We start from the raw sequence: 15854 nt of genomic DNA on the forward strand, positions 1-15854 counted from the left end.
CCAGCAGAGCTTATGAACTCATTTTCAGTGAATTAGGAGACTTCTATATGCTCAGAGGCCATTATTTGAAACAAAAATAAAATTTCTAATTATTTCCATCCATAAAATGTCCAGCAGAATGCTATGCTATGCTAATTTTAAGAATATAGAGTAATGTAACAGGTGTCATGGGTGGGCTACCACCTAGGAGAGACAAAATCCTTCAGTGAAGGAAGCTTTCTTTTTGGCATTATCATATTTCATTACTTATGAGCTCTTACCACTGAATTAGCAACAATAGTATATTACTAGGATGCCCTCTCTGTCCCAGACTCTGAACCAGTTGTTTTCCGTGAAATACTGTTTAATCCTTACAACAAGCTTATGAGGTATATATTATCTGCATTTTACAAAGGCAAAACCTGAACACATTGGGAAACTTGCCCCAAGTCACACAGATAAGTAAAGGCAGAGCCATAAATTAATACCTTGCCTTTGGACTACAGAATCTCTATAGGAAACGATGGTAAGGAACAACTGGTAACCTGTGTACACCAGAAATCCTAGAAGCAGAAAAAGAAAACACCCAATAACAAAGATTTTCAATATGATTTTCACCTCCAGTCAACTCTTGATCATCTCAGGATACAGAAAACAGAAATTACCTAAACGATGGGAATTATAGGAAAAGTTTCAAATTTGCTTCACCAGTTCCTTTTCTTACTTAGTGTAAAAACGTGTTTAGGTTGCAGAGAACTAATGCCACAAAGATCTAACATTAATTATAGGGAAACAATAATCAAACAGAATTAAACTATGTGTGTTAGAAAATGACTTCAGAAATTTTTCATTTTTCCTCTTTCTCCACGTCCAAACCAGGAATCAGACATTTCCTCAAGATGTAATAGCACTGACTAGTACCACATTTTCACCATTAATTTATTTCTTGATCATTTTATTGTCAAATCTACTTGCTTTAGAATATCTCTGCCACAACCTCCATTTTCCCTTTTTGGAATTTTGGGGTTTTATTTTTCTGCCTTTCCATAGAAACCTAGGCTTAATATATATAAAACTTAATATAAAACTCATTAACTCTCTATTGTATAAACATTGTTTCTGTAAGGTAATCTCTTAGGATCCTGGTCATTCTGAAAATTATCCTAGTCTGGGAGCAGATCTTAAACAATAAAGACTGTGTAGGTACATGGTCCCTTTTAACATCATCTCCCTTGTTTTGGGGAATAGAAACATGCTGCAGTCAAGGTCCTCCCTACTTCTCCTTGATCCACCCATAGGATTAATCCTTACTGCATCAAGTTAAAGGTTACTAGTGGGGCTCTTTTTAATCCACTAATTTACATTTTGAAATCTGCCAATTTCCCAATATCAGAGGATATAGGAGTCAGCTCTGAGCATCCTTTTTCAATTTAGTTCAAATGATGTTATATCTAGAAGATATTCCTTCATCTGTGATGTGGAATTTAGCTGTTTCCTAGTTTCCTCTATATTTGATTCTTTTTGTTCATTTTGTGGCTTCAGGGAGAGGAATAAGGCAAACCTACTTTTATTTTACTATCCTTCCAGAAACTTATCTAATTTGAATATTTAAATATCTTATCAAATATTCATCAAAATATTGATTAAATAATGCATATTTAAATTGATAGAGGTATATTCTATGGAATTAAAAAAATTCAAACATCTAAAGCCTCTTCTGATATTCATTGTTAATAGTACTTACCCAAGCTTTGTTCAAAATGTGAACCTTTGACACAGATATGAGAAATCACATCACTCACTCCCTTACTAACCACTGGTTAATAGGAGTCTTGGTCTTCTCTACATTACACTAGGACCCTATAAGAACAGAGATAACAGGGGGGTAACTACTTAACCTGTACATGCTATACATATCGACTGGCATGGGGAGTAGGTAGGTAAATTTGTTTGAACTATGAGCAGGAACCACAAATGATGGTTTGCACATGATTTAGGAAGAAATAACTTAAAGAGCAGCAGCAATACTTTTTTTTTTTTTTTTTTTTGGTGGTACGCCGGCCTGTCACTGTTGTGGCCTCTCCCATTGTGGAGCACAGGCTCCGGATGCGCAGGCTTATCGGCCATGGCTCATGGGCCCAGCCGCTCCGCGGCATGTGGGATCTTCCCGGACCGGGGCACGAACCCATGTCCCCTGCATCGGCAGGTGGACTCTCAACCACCGCGCCACCAGGGAAGCCCAACAATACTTTTTAAGAGTATGAATTCCATGGTTAGGCACTACTTATTAACAGTGCCTGGACCACAATATGAATTAGCCCCAAGACCACTTGGTCTGGGTCACCAGAGTACCCCATAACTCTTGTCACAATGGACTACTCATTCCTTTATATGTTGCACAAAAGTGCCTTTCCCCACAAAAGTCTACCTGAACATTTCTGATTCTGCCTGCCAGTTTTACCCATTGCAATGTCCAATGTAAATGCTTTCTCTTCCATGAAGCCTTTATCATTGTTTTCTCCAGTCAAAATTAACCTTTCCCTAATTTGCATTTCTATTTTTCCATCTGCCCTTTGTCCTCATTCATTAATTATTATTCAGCATCTACTATATGCCAAGCACTATTCTAAGGATTACGGATACAGTACTTTAAAGGGTACAATTATTGCTCTATTAGCTCGTATTCAAGTGGATGATACAAAGTAACAAACAAAAATAATTGAATTTCAAGTACAGTTTGGTGCTATAAAGAAAAATTAAACTAGTTAAAGAGTTAGGTGAATAGAATGACCTTATGGAAAGGGTTGGGGAAGACCCCTCTGACTAAGTGACATTTGAGCAGAGACCCATGTAGTGAGGGAGTGATCATGGTAAAATGAGGGAAGAGCCTCCCAAGCAAAGAGAACAGGTGCAAAGGCCCCACGGCAGGAATTAAATGCTTAGCATACTTAAGGAACAGCAGGAAGGCTAGCGTGGCCTAGAATGTTGGGGAGGGGGACAGTGGAAGGAGATGAAGTTTAGAAAGATAGAGGCCAGGTCAAGTACAGCCTTGTCGGCAATAATAAGTACTTTAGTAACAAGGACTGCATCTCCAACTGCACCAGACATCTCATCATCCTTTTCTTTGGTGAACTCTCACCCTCCCCCATAGGGTTCTGTTAAATCTCCATCACAACACCTTGCCAGTTCCCCTGCTGCAAAGTACATGACCCAGGTCAGGTCCAGCACTATCCCCTCCCATCCAGTCCCCAGAGAGTAGATGGTCATGTGACTCAAGCAAGGTCAAAGTTTTAACAACTGCATTGCTACCTTGTGCCAGGGGCTATCTGCATTCCATTTACCACCAGTGATGAGAGTCCTTATTGTCAACCAAATGGTGCATAATCCAGATCCAACATCTTCTGCCAGCATCTACATTTTTGGATCACTCCTGGCACCAAATGTCACAGGTTGGACCCAACTCTGAGAAGGATTATGGCATGCAGGAGTGTTCTTGTGATAAATACCTGAAGAGGGGAAGCAAAGAAGCAGAGTTGGGCAGAGGGAGAAGATGAGCCACAATGCAATCTCAGTGGAGGTCTCAGCCCTCTCTACAGAAAGTCTTGAAGCTGGAATGACCCTTCAGAGTTGTCTCAAGTTGGGACAAGAGGCCTAAACATTTATACCCCAAACGTCAATCAGTCACTGGAGATGGGCCACCCTGGAAAGCAGGCATGGCTTGGGCAAGGCAGTTCCCTTCAACTGAGGCAGTACCCACAAGGGGCTGACATCTGAGTGCTTTCTGCCAGCAGCCCAGGCAGAAAGGGGACCTGTTTCCTTCCTCAACAGGTATCTGGGTAACGTACCAGAGTGCCTACATAGAAACTATGACTAGCAGTAAATAATGGATTTTTATGATAGTGTTTTAAAACACACATACAAATACATACACAGTAAAAAATGTCAATGTTCAACTATTATGTTAATGTCTAAAAAATTCAGCTATAAAGCCCTCAGTTCAACCTAGAGGGTTGTGATGAGGATAATACATAATGAGAAACTGAAGTGCCTCATTTTGTCAGGGAGGGGAAACTTAACCCTTACCCCTCTTGGTTCTTTTGGCTGGTCTAATAATTAAACTGACACAAGGCAGATTAACAGGAGGAAAAAAAAAAAAACAAATTTAATTTTATATTTAGGGTGGTCCCATAGATATAGGATCCATAAAAGTGACAAAAGCAGGCAGCTTTTACACCTTTTAGACAAAGAAACAGTAAATTCGTGAAGAAATGACAAGACAAAGGGGTTTGGGCTTGGAGTAGTAAATTAGTAAAGAAGTAACAAGGTTTGTTTATACAGCCTTCTTGGCCCTGAATTCCCTGTCTCTAGTGATCAGGATGTCTCTCTCCCTCCTGGTACAGTGATGGTACCTTTCACATGGGAGATTTATTTCCTCCTTTCAGGGGGACAAATGGAAATCAAAGTGTCCTTCCTGCACCAGCTGTGTCTTAAATAACTTTAATTCAAAATGATTAATATGCCAAAGGGCATATTTTGAGGCAGCATGGCCTAAGCCTCATCAATGCCATACCTGGCACTCAGTAAATGTTTTCAAACTAAATCTAATAAAACTTGACCATTAATGCTCCAATTTGAAAATTCACATATAAATCCATCATCACAGATGTTAATAAGGAATCTCATACTACAGAAATTCAATAAAGTTTCATTGAACAGGTCAGGGTTTTGACTGAAAACACATGGAAAGATTGAAGAGATTTTTATGAAGTGCCTATTTACAAAGGACTCAAGGTTAAGGAAGAACAACAAGGGGGAATGAAGTACCCAATGACTGGCAAGAGCAGGAGGCTACTACCACCCCTAGACCAGATGGAGCAAAGGAAGGAACAAGAAGTCGCTGGAAACCAGAAAGTCCCAGCTGTAGGATAGAGCTATCTGACAGGAGCTGTGGCTTTTAGTAGAAGATCAAGGACACAGAGAACCTGCCCAATGACCTAGCAGACGGATGTAGGGAAATAAATTCTCAGCTCTCTATCTTCTCACCTTCCCATTTCTCACTGTTGCCTTCCATTGGCCAAGCCCAACAAGAAGTCAGAGGACATAAAAGCCAGTATCCTGGGCACAAAGGAGAGTGATCTGTAGAGTCAAGGTCTAGCCATCATAGCAACCTTCACAATTGCTCACTATAATTTAAGACACAACATTGAGTTTTAGATATAGTTAGGTATGTTTATCAGTGGAAATGAAAAGATTATTCTTTTAAAGGACACTTTATTGACTCAATATTATTAGCTTCAGTGGAAAGAGGTGTGAACAGTGAGCACTTTAGTTCCTGTCTTGGCTGGAGTGTGGCTGAGGATATTACCAAAGTCAGAAAGGACTGGAGGAAAAAGAGAACAAGGAAGTAGAGGGGAAAATAGCACATCTTTTGGAGATTTAGGCACTTCAAGAATTTGGGGGGGGGAAAGGGGAATTCCCTGGCTGTCCAGTGGTTAGGACTTGGTGCTTTCACTGCCCTGAGCCCAGGTTCCATCCCTGGCCAGGGAATTATTTAGATCCTGCAAGCCACGCAGTCTTGGCAAAAAAAAGAATTTTGGGGAAAGAAATATGGAAGGGTTATACTCTAGAGAGGTGGGTCCTGAGCACACGCCACGGCTCTTCTTCATGCCTTTGTTTAGTGGTCTGTACACAAGGGATGCTGCAGAGAATCTGTATAGCCACTTTGCCCAAGTGCTCTCCCCATTTGACTTGGGTTTTCTCTCTCTTCATGTCTGAGGACTCCAAACACCAGTATTTACAATATGTTCCTTATGTGTCATCAATCCTCCGTATCCACACATTTATAGTGTTACCTTTGGCTGTGGAGAGAACATAAAGTACATAACTATAAGGTATGTGAAGAGGGTAGGGAAGGTTAGTTACAAGGAAGGCTCTGGGCAAGCTCCCTCCTTAACCAAAGCCTCTCAGCATTACTAGGACACCTTCTGCCTCAGGGGAGAAGGACCAGCTTTTAAGTCATGATTGTAACTGAAATATAGACATGTCTCAGAGCCAAAGAATCCAAGTCCACAACCAGTATCACCCTGGTCCCTCAGCAGCCAGAGGCATATCCTTAAAGTATGTTACGACTGAAGAAGAGCCCCAGTTCCAAGTGTTCCTCCCCATCAGGGCATCCTTTTGACTTTTCCAAAGTCCTGTTTTCCGTCAAAGCTCTCCCTTAACCTTTGGGCATTAGGTTCTTCATCTGCTAAAAAAAAAATCATGCACTTTGTGATTTCTTAAATTCCTTCCAACCCTAAAATGTTCTTGAGAACGTGCCATTTAAATCACTGCACTTTTTCATTCACGTCTATAAAGCTTACGATTGAAGTATGAAAGCACCATGCAATACCACCATCTAGTGGAAAAAAGGAAATAATACTAGGGATAATTAATACAAACAAAATGAAATTTCACAAGGAGAAAGTAATTATGTAGAACATTCCAGGCAGTTTTTTTTTATTATTATTTATTTGTTTTTGGTTGAATTGGGTCTTCGTTGCTGTGCGCGGGCTTTAGTTGCAGAGAGCGGGGGCTACTCTTCAATGCAGTTGGGCGGGCTTCTCATTGCCGTGGCTTCTCTTGTTGCGGAGCACAGGCTCTAGAGCGCAGGCTCAGTAGTTGTGGCACATGGGCTTAGTTGCTCTGCGGCATGTGGGATCTTCCTGGACCAAGGGCTCTAACCCGTGTCCCCTGCATGGGTAGGCGGATTCTTAACCACTGTGCTACCAGGGAAGCGCCTGTATTTCTTAACTTTTTATACATTGTGGGCCTCTTGGAGATTCCCCCCAAAATGATAAAGTCATATATACCTAAATTCTGCATACAATTTCAGGGAACATATGGCCCTGTCGAGGCCTCTCCAATCATGCATGGGCCACAGGTTAAGAACCTCCACTGTTTACATTATTTCAACCATTGGGAAAATTAAAAATGATACTATAATCATCAGGAATCAGTAGATGCTATAACAGATCTATGTCTCCCTTAAAAAAAAATCTAATCATAATTCAAACCTCCTTGTTCTTGGGAGGGATACTTCATTGTATTTGGGTGGTTGGGAGGCAGGGTCCCACTGTCCATGGCAGAAGAGGCCAGATGCTTCTGCTTCCTACTCTTTGACAGGAAGGTTACCCACTTGGCCAGTCATTCGCTCCCACTAATTTTGATTCTTGAGAGGGTGGGGAAAAGATACAGGGGAGACTGGGAAAGTCATTGAAGAAAGAAGTGGGAATCTAGCATTGTCAGTGTCCAGTGGCAGCAAAGCCAGTGGTAAGATCCTGGACTGACTTTTCCTTGGCTCTAACTCCATCTACACACTCCCCTGCCCATTTCCACATATTTTATCCTATCAGTTCTCTAAACTGCTTTGACATCCTTTGAATAAATTCCTTTACGGCTTAAGTCAGAATGTGTTGCTTACAATTAAGTTACACCAAACGTTTTGATTGATACACACACCAAATTCTTAGGGGTGACCCAAAAGTTAACTTTCATTCAATACAACATATTTTATCATTTACTTACCAGCACTTCTACTTAAAACAAAAGACTGAAAACTAAAATTTCCAGAAGTCACATCTCTAAAGATGATCAAGTATTGACAGTGCATTACAGCAGTATAAGTCAGTCTTATATGCACACTTCTCTTAACTGATGACCCTATGTTTTGCTGTTTATACAATAAGTCATTTCTTATTTTGTTATTTTCCCCTATGTTTCACACCAGAATTTGTTTAGTACAATCTCAAATACACTTTGGAACAAGATAAAGGATTCTATATATTTACATACTCACATAAGTGTTTCTGATGGTTAACTAGGATGAATTAAGGGTAGATGAAACATGCTCTGAGAAAAATTAATTGTAACTATAGAATCATTTTTTAAGAAACTGCCACACGAAAGGGAAAGAACCACCAACAGGTTTGTGTGTGTTTTTCAAACCCAAACAGAATAGGCCTAATTTTTAAAAAGATTATTTCCCTGATTTAAAAATAAAATTTTTTGTTCACTAAACTTATTGTGATAATCACTTCAAGATGTATGTAAGTCAAATCATTATGCTGTACGCCTTAAACTTATACAGTGCTATATGTCTATTACATCTCAATAAAACTAGAACAAAAAATAAAGAAATTTAAAAAAAATTATCCAGGTATAGCTAAGACCATTTCCATACCCAAATCATTCTGTTTAAGGAACTATATCCTCCACTTGTAGCTAAGTATACCTTGAAATACATAGTAGAATTGTTCATACCCTCTCATCTAGTAATACTACTCCTGGGTATCTGTCCTAATGAAATTATTTAAAATAAGAAAATATTTGCAATAATACTATTCATAATAGGGAAAAATAAATGAAATAATTTTATTCTAAAAAAATGAAATGTATTCAATATTATATAGCCATTACTATGAATGAATCAGAAGTCTGCAATACCATGGGGGAACATCATCATATAATTTTAAGTGAAAATAAATAAAATATTATACTGTACTATAAAAACGACTAGGTAAAATTCATATTCAATAATGACTTTTTCTCATTGCTATTTTCATTATTGCTCTTAGTAATTTCTTAGCAAATATTTATTAAATGCTTACTAAACACTGGGCAAGAAACTCAGCATATAAAATTGAAAGATTCCTCACCTCCAAGGAATGTCTGTGGACAGAGAAGAAGGCAGACATGAAAACAGTGAATCATAAAGCAATTAAAGTATCTGATAATAACTATAATTAAAATATGCAAAACAGTGAGGAAAAATTATGTCAATACCTAGGACTGGAATGTGGTAAGTGTATGTTTAAATTTTTAAGAAAATGCCAAACTATTTTCTAAAGTGGTTGCATCATTTTACATTGGACTGAGAAATCCAATTTCTCCCTGTCCTTGCCAACATTTGCATGGCCAGTCTTTATCATTTTAGCTATTCTACTAGATACATAATCGTATCTCATTGCAGCTTTAACTTCCTAATGACTAATGGTATTGTGCATCTTTTTCATGTGCTTATTTGTCTTCTCTGTATCTTCTTTGGTGAACTACCTGTTGAAATGGCCCAATTTTTAAATTGGGTTGTTTTTCCTATTATAGATTTTGGAGAATTTAAGTGTTCTGGATACCAGTCCTTTATTAAATGTCTTCCAAATGTTTTCTCACAGTCTACAGCTTGTGTTTTCATTCTCTTAATAGTGTCTTTTAAAGAAGAGAAGTTTTAAATTTTGATGAAGCCAAATTTATCCTTTTGTTCTTTTAGAGATAGTGGATCTAAAAATTCTGGAAAACGAAGGAAGATTTTCTCCTGTTTTCTTCCACAAGTTCTATAGTTTTAGCTCTTATATTTTAATCTTATGTTCCATGAGGAGTTAATTTTTATATATTATGTGAAGTATGGATCTAAGCTCATTATTTTGTATATGGATACCCAATTGTTCCATCACATTTATTGAAAGGGGTACACTTTCTCCACAATATTGCCTTTGTGCCCTTGATTTTATTTATTTATTTTAACATCTTTATTGGAGTATAATTGCTTCACAATGGTGTGTTAATTTCTGCTTTATTACAAAGTGATTCAACTATACATATACATACATCTCCATATCTCTTCCATCTTGCGCCCTATCCCATCTCTCTAGGTGGTCACAAAGCACTGAGCTGATCTCCCTGTGCTATGAAGCTGCTTCCCACTACCTCTCTATTTTACATTTGGTAGTATATATAAGTCCATGCCACTCTCTCACTTCGTCCCAGCTTACCTTTCCCCCTCCTGGCGTCCTCAAGTCCATTCTCTACATCTGTGTATTTATTCCTGTCCTGCCCCTAGGTTCTTCAGAAACTTATTATTTTTTTGTTTTACATTCCATATATATGTGTCAGCATACAGTATTTGTTTCTCTCTTTCTGACTTACTTCACTCTGTATGACGGACTCTAGGTCCATCCACCTCATTACAAATAACTCAATTTCGTTTCTTTTTATGGCTCAGTAATATTCCATGGTGTATATGTGCCACATCTTCTTTATCCATTCATCTGTCGATGGACACTTAGGTTGCTTCTATGTCCTGGCTATTGTAAATAGAGCTGCAATGAACATTGTGGTACATGACTCTTTCTGAATTATGGTTTTTTCAGGGTATATGCCCAGTAGTGGGATTGCTGGGTTGTATGGCAGTTCTATTTTTAGTTTTTAAGGAACCTCCATACTGTTCTCCATAGTGGTTGTATCAATTTACATTCCCACCAACAGTGCAAGAGAGTCCCCTTTTCTCCACACCCTCTCCAGCATTTATTGTTTGTAGATTTTTTGATGATGGCTATTCTGACTGGTGTGAGGTGGTATCTCATTGTAGTATGGATTTGCATTTCTCTAATGATTAGTGATGTTGAGCATCTTTCATCTGTTTGTGGGCAATCTGTATATCTTCTTTGGAGAAATGTCTGTTTAGATCATCTGCCCATTTTTGGATTGGGTTGTTTGGTTTTTCGATATTGAGCTGCCTGTAAATTTTGGAGATTAATCCTTTGTCAGTTGCTTCATTTGCAAATATTTTCTCCCATTCTGAGGGTTGTCTTTTTGTCTTGTTTATGGTTTCCTTTGTTGTGCAAAAGCTCTTAACTTTCATTAGGTCCCATTTGTTTATTTTTTTAATTTCCATTTCTCTGGGAGGTGGGTCAGAAAGGATCTTGCTGTGATTTATGTCAGAGAATGTTCTGCCTATGTTTTCCTCTAAGAGTTTTATAGTGTCTGGCCTTACGTTTAGGCCTTTAATCCATTTTGAGTTTATTTTTCTGTATGGTGTTAGGGAATGTTCTAAGTTCATTCTTGACATGCAGCTGTCCAGTTTTCCCAGCACCACTTATTGAAGAGGCTGTCTTTTCTCCATTGTATAATCTTGCCTCCTTTATCAAAAATAAGGTGACCATATGTGCATGGGTTTAATTCTGGGCTTTGTATCCTGTTCCATTGATCTATATTTCTGTTTTTGTGCCAGTACCATACTGTCTTCATTACTGTAGCTTTGTAGTATAGTCTGAAATCAGGGAGCCTGATTCCTCCAGCTCTGTTTTTCTTTCTCAAGACTGCTTTGGCTATTCAGGGTCTTTTGTGTTTCCATACAAATTGTGAAATATTTTGTTCTCGTTCTTTGAAATGCCATTGGTAGTTTGATAGGGATTGCATTGAATTTGTAGATTGCTTTGTGTAGTATAGTCATTTTCACAATGTTGATTCCTCCAGTCCAAGGACATGGTATATTGTCATCTGTTTGTATCATCTTTAATTTCTTTCATCAGTGTGTTATAGTTTTCTGCATACAGGTATTTTGTCTCCTTAGGTAGGTTTATTCCTAGGTATTTTATTCTTTTTGTTGCAATGGTAGATCAGAGTGTTTCCTTAATTTATGTTTCAGATTTTTCATCACTAGTGTATAGAAATACAACAGATTTCTGTGCATTAATTTTGTATCTTGCTACTATACCAAATTCATTGATTAGTTCTAGTAATTTTCTGGTAGAGTCTTTAGGATTCTCTATGTATAGTATCATGTCATCTGCAAACAGTGACAGCTTTACTTCTTCTTTTCTGATTTGGATTCCTTTTATTTCTTTTTCTTTTGTGATTGATGTGGCTAAAACTTCCAAAACTATGTTGAATAATAGTGGTAAGAGTGGACAACCTTGTTTTGTTCCTGATCTTAGAGGAAATGGTTTCAGTTTTTCACCCTTGAGAACGAGGTTAGCTGTAGGTTTGTCATATATGGCCTTTATTATATTGATGTAAGTTTCCTGTATGCCTACTTTCTGGATGGTTTTTATCATAAACAGGTGTTGAATTTTGTCGAAAGCTTTTCCTGCATCTATTGAGATGATCATATGGTTTTTCTCCTTTAATTTGTTAATATGGTGTATCACATTGATTGATTTGCATATATTGAGAAATCCTTCCATTCCTGGGATAAACCCCACTTGATCATGGCATGTGATCCTTTTAATGTGCTGTTGGATTCTGTTTGCTAGTATTTTGTTGAGGATTTTGCATCTATGTTCATCAGTGATATCGGCCTGTAGTTTTCTTTCTTTGTGACATCTTTGTCTGGTTTTGGTATCAGGGTGATGGTGGTCTCATAGAAGGAGTTTGGGAGTGTTCCTCCCTCTGCTATATTTTGGAAGAGTTTGAGAAGTATAGGTGTTAGCCCTTCTCTAAATGTTTGATAGAATTCACCTGTGATACCACCTGGTCCTGGGCTTTTGTTTTTGGGAAGATTTTAAATCACAGTCTCAATTTCAGTGCTTGTGATTGGTGTGTTTATATTTTCTATTTCTTCCTGGTTCAGCCTCAGAAGGTTGTGCTTTTCTAAGAATTTGTCTATTTCTTCCAAGTTGTCCATTTTTGGCATAGAGTTGCTTGTAGTAATCTCTCCTGATCCTTTGTATTTCTGCAGTGTCCATTGTTACTTCTTTTTCATTTCTAATTCTATTGATTTGTCTTCTCCCTTTTATTCTTGATTAGTCTGGCTAATGGTTTATCAATTTTGTTTATCTTCTCAAAGAACCATCTTTTAGTTTTACTGATCTTTGCGATTGTTTCCTTCATTTCTTCTTCATTTATTTCTGATCTGATCTTTATGGTTTCTTCTGCTAACTTTGGGGATTTTGTTCATCTTTCTCTAATTGCTTTAGGTGTAGGGTTAGGTTGTTTATTTGAGATGTTTCTTGTTTCTTGAGGTAGGATTGTATTGCTATAAACTTCCCTCTTAGAACTGCATTTGCTACATCCATAGGTTTTCGGGCGTCATATTTTTATTGTCATTTGTTTCTAGGTATTTTTTGATTTCCTCTTCGACATCTTCAGTGATCTCTTGGTTATTAAGTAGTGTATTGTTTAGCCTCCATGTGTTTGTATTTTTTCACAGATTTTTTCCTGTAATTGATATCTAGTCTCATAGCATTATTGTCAGAAAATATACTTGATATGATTTCAATTTTCTTAAATTTACCAGGCTTGATTTGTGACCCAAGATATGATCTATCCTGGAGAATGTTCCATGAGCACTTGAGAAGAAACTGTATTCTGTTGTTTTGGATGGAATGTCCTGTAAATATCAATTAAGTCCATCTTGCTTAATGTATCATTTAAAGCTTGTGTTTCCTTATTTTCATTTTGGATGATCTGTCCATTGGTGAAAGTGGGGTGTTAAAGTCCCCTACTATGATGGTGTTACTGTTGATTTCCCCTTTTATGGCTGTTAGCATTTGCCTTATGTATTGAGGTGCTCCTATGCTGGGTGCATAAATATTTACAATTGTTATATCTTCTTAGATTGACCCCTTGATCATTATGTAGTGTCCTTTCTTGTCTCTTGTGATAGTCTTTATTTTAAAGTCTATTTTGTTTGATATGAGATTTACTACTCCAGCTTTCTTTTGATTTCCATTTGCATGGAATATCTTTTTCCACCCCCTCACTTTCAGTCTGTATGTGTTCCTAGGTCTGAAGTGGGTCTCTTGTAGACAGCAAATATATCTCTTGTTTTTGTATCCATTCAGCCAGTCTGTGTCTTTTGGTTGGAGCATTTAATCCATTTACTTTTAAGATAATTATCGATATGTATGTTCCTATTACCATTTTCTTAGTTGTTTTCAGTTTGTTATTGTAGATCTTTTCCTTCTCTTGTGTTTCCCGCCTAGAGAAGTTCCTTTAGCATTTGTTGTAAAGCTGGTTTGGGGCTGATGAATTCTCTTAGGTTTTGCTTGTCTGTAAAGGTTTTAATTTCTCTGTCAAATCTGAATGATATCCTTGCTGGGTAGAGTAATCTTGGTTATAGGTTTTTCCCTTTCATCACTTTAAATATGTCTTGCCACTCCCTTCTGGCTTCCAGAGTTTCTGCTGAAAGATCAGCTGTTAACCTTATGGGGTTCCCTTGTATGTTATTTGGGTTTTTTCCCTTGCTGCTTTTAATATTTTTTGTGTTTAATTTTTGATAGTTTGATTAATATGTGTCTTGGCATGTTTCTCCTTGGATTTATCCTGTATGGGACTCTCTGTGCTTCCTGGACTTGATTGATCATTTCCTTTCCCATATTAGGGAAGTTTCCAACTATAATCTCATCAAATATTTTCTCAGTCCCTTTCTTTTTCTCTTCTTTTCTGGGACCCCTATAATTCGAATGTTGGTGCCTTTAATGTTGTCCCAGAAGCCTCTGAGACTGTCCTCAGTTCCTTTCATTCTTTTTTCTTTATTCTGCCCTGCAGTAGTTATTTCCACTATTTTATCTTCTAGGTCACTTATCTGTTCTTCTGCCTCAGTTATTCTGCTATTGATTCCTTCTAGAGAATTTTTAATTTCATTTATTGTGTTGTTCATCACTGTTTGTTCTGTAGTTCTTCTAGGTCCTTGTTAAATGTTTCTTGTATTTTCTTCATTCTATTTCCAAGATTTTGGATCTTCTTTATTATCATTACTCTGAATTGTTTTTCAGGTAGACTGCTTATTTCCTCTTCATTTCTTTGGTCTGGTGAGTTTTTGCCTTGCTCCTTCATCTGCTGTGTGTTTCTCTGTCTTGTCATTTTACCTAACTTACTGTATTTGGGGTCTCCTTTTCACAGGCTGCACATTTGTAGTTACTGTTGTTTTTGGTGTCTGCCCCCAGTGGCTTAGGTTGATTCAGTGGGTTGCATAGGCTTCCTGGTGGAGGGGACTCTTGACTGTGTTCTGGTGGATGAAGCTGGATCTTGTCTTTCTGGTGGGCAGGACTGTGTCCACTGGTGTGTTTTGGGGTGTCTGTGACCTTATGATTTTAGGCAGCCTCTCTGTTAATGGGTGGGGCTGTGTTCTCATCTTGCTAGTTGTTTGGCATAGGGTGTCCAGCACTGTAGCTTGCTGGTCATTGATTGGAGCTGGGTCTTAGCATTGAGGTGGAGATCTCTGGGAGAGCTTTTGCCATTTGGTATTACGTGGCGCCGGAAGGTCTTTGGTTGACCAATGTCCTGAACTCAGCTCTCCCACCTCAGAGGCACAGGCCTGACACCCAGCTGAAGCACCAAGACCCTGTCAGTCCCACGGCTTCATTTCTATAGATTAGGGCTTTCCAGATGGTAGAATTATAGATGTCCCTCAATATATTCGGTCTTCTTATCCTTTGGGAAGTCCAGGCAAGTAGCTTGATCCTGAGCTTCTCAAATTTGGGCCTGGTTTAAAGTCAGGCAGGCTGGAGATGGTGGGCTGCAATGTGTCTCCTCTGGATAGTGGTTCTCCAAGTGTGATCCCCAGACCCTCAGCCTCAGCCTCCCCTGCGCATTTCTGTGCCCTTGTTTTTTTTCAAAAAAATCAGTTATCCCTAGATGTTGGGTTTACTTCTGGACTCTCTATTATGTTCAATTGATCTACCTGTCTATTCGTATGCCAATATCAAGCTGTTTTATGTACTATAGTTTTTTTATGAATCTTGAAATCAGGTACTGTGAGTCCTCTGAAGTTGTTCCTTTTCAGAGTTGTTTTGGCTACTCTAGATCCTTTGCAATCCACATGAATTTTGTCAATATCTACAAAAAAGGCTTATGGGATTTTGATTGAGATTTTGTTAAATAAAGAGTTTGAAGAGATCTGACATCTTAACGATACTGAGTCTTCCAACCCATGAACAAGTTTAAGTCGCAAGTTGCTTTTTAGGTCTTCTTTCTCTCAGCAATATTTTGTACTTTTCACAAGTACAAAAACTTTCACAAGTTTTTCCACATCTTTTGTCAGTTATTCCTAGGTATTTGATATTTTTAATGTTACTATAAATGTTATTTCTTTTAATCTACAATTGTATATAAATACA

This window comes from Leucopleurus acutus (genome assembly GCF_964270905.1).
Source record: "Leucopleurus acutus genome assembly, chromosome: 3".
NCBI classification, from domain to species: Eukaryota; Metazoa; Chordata; class Mammalia; order Artiodactyla; family Delphinidae; genus Leucopleurus; species Leucopleurus acutus.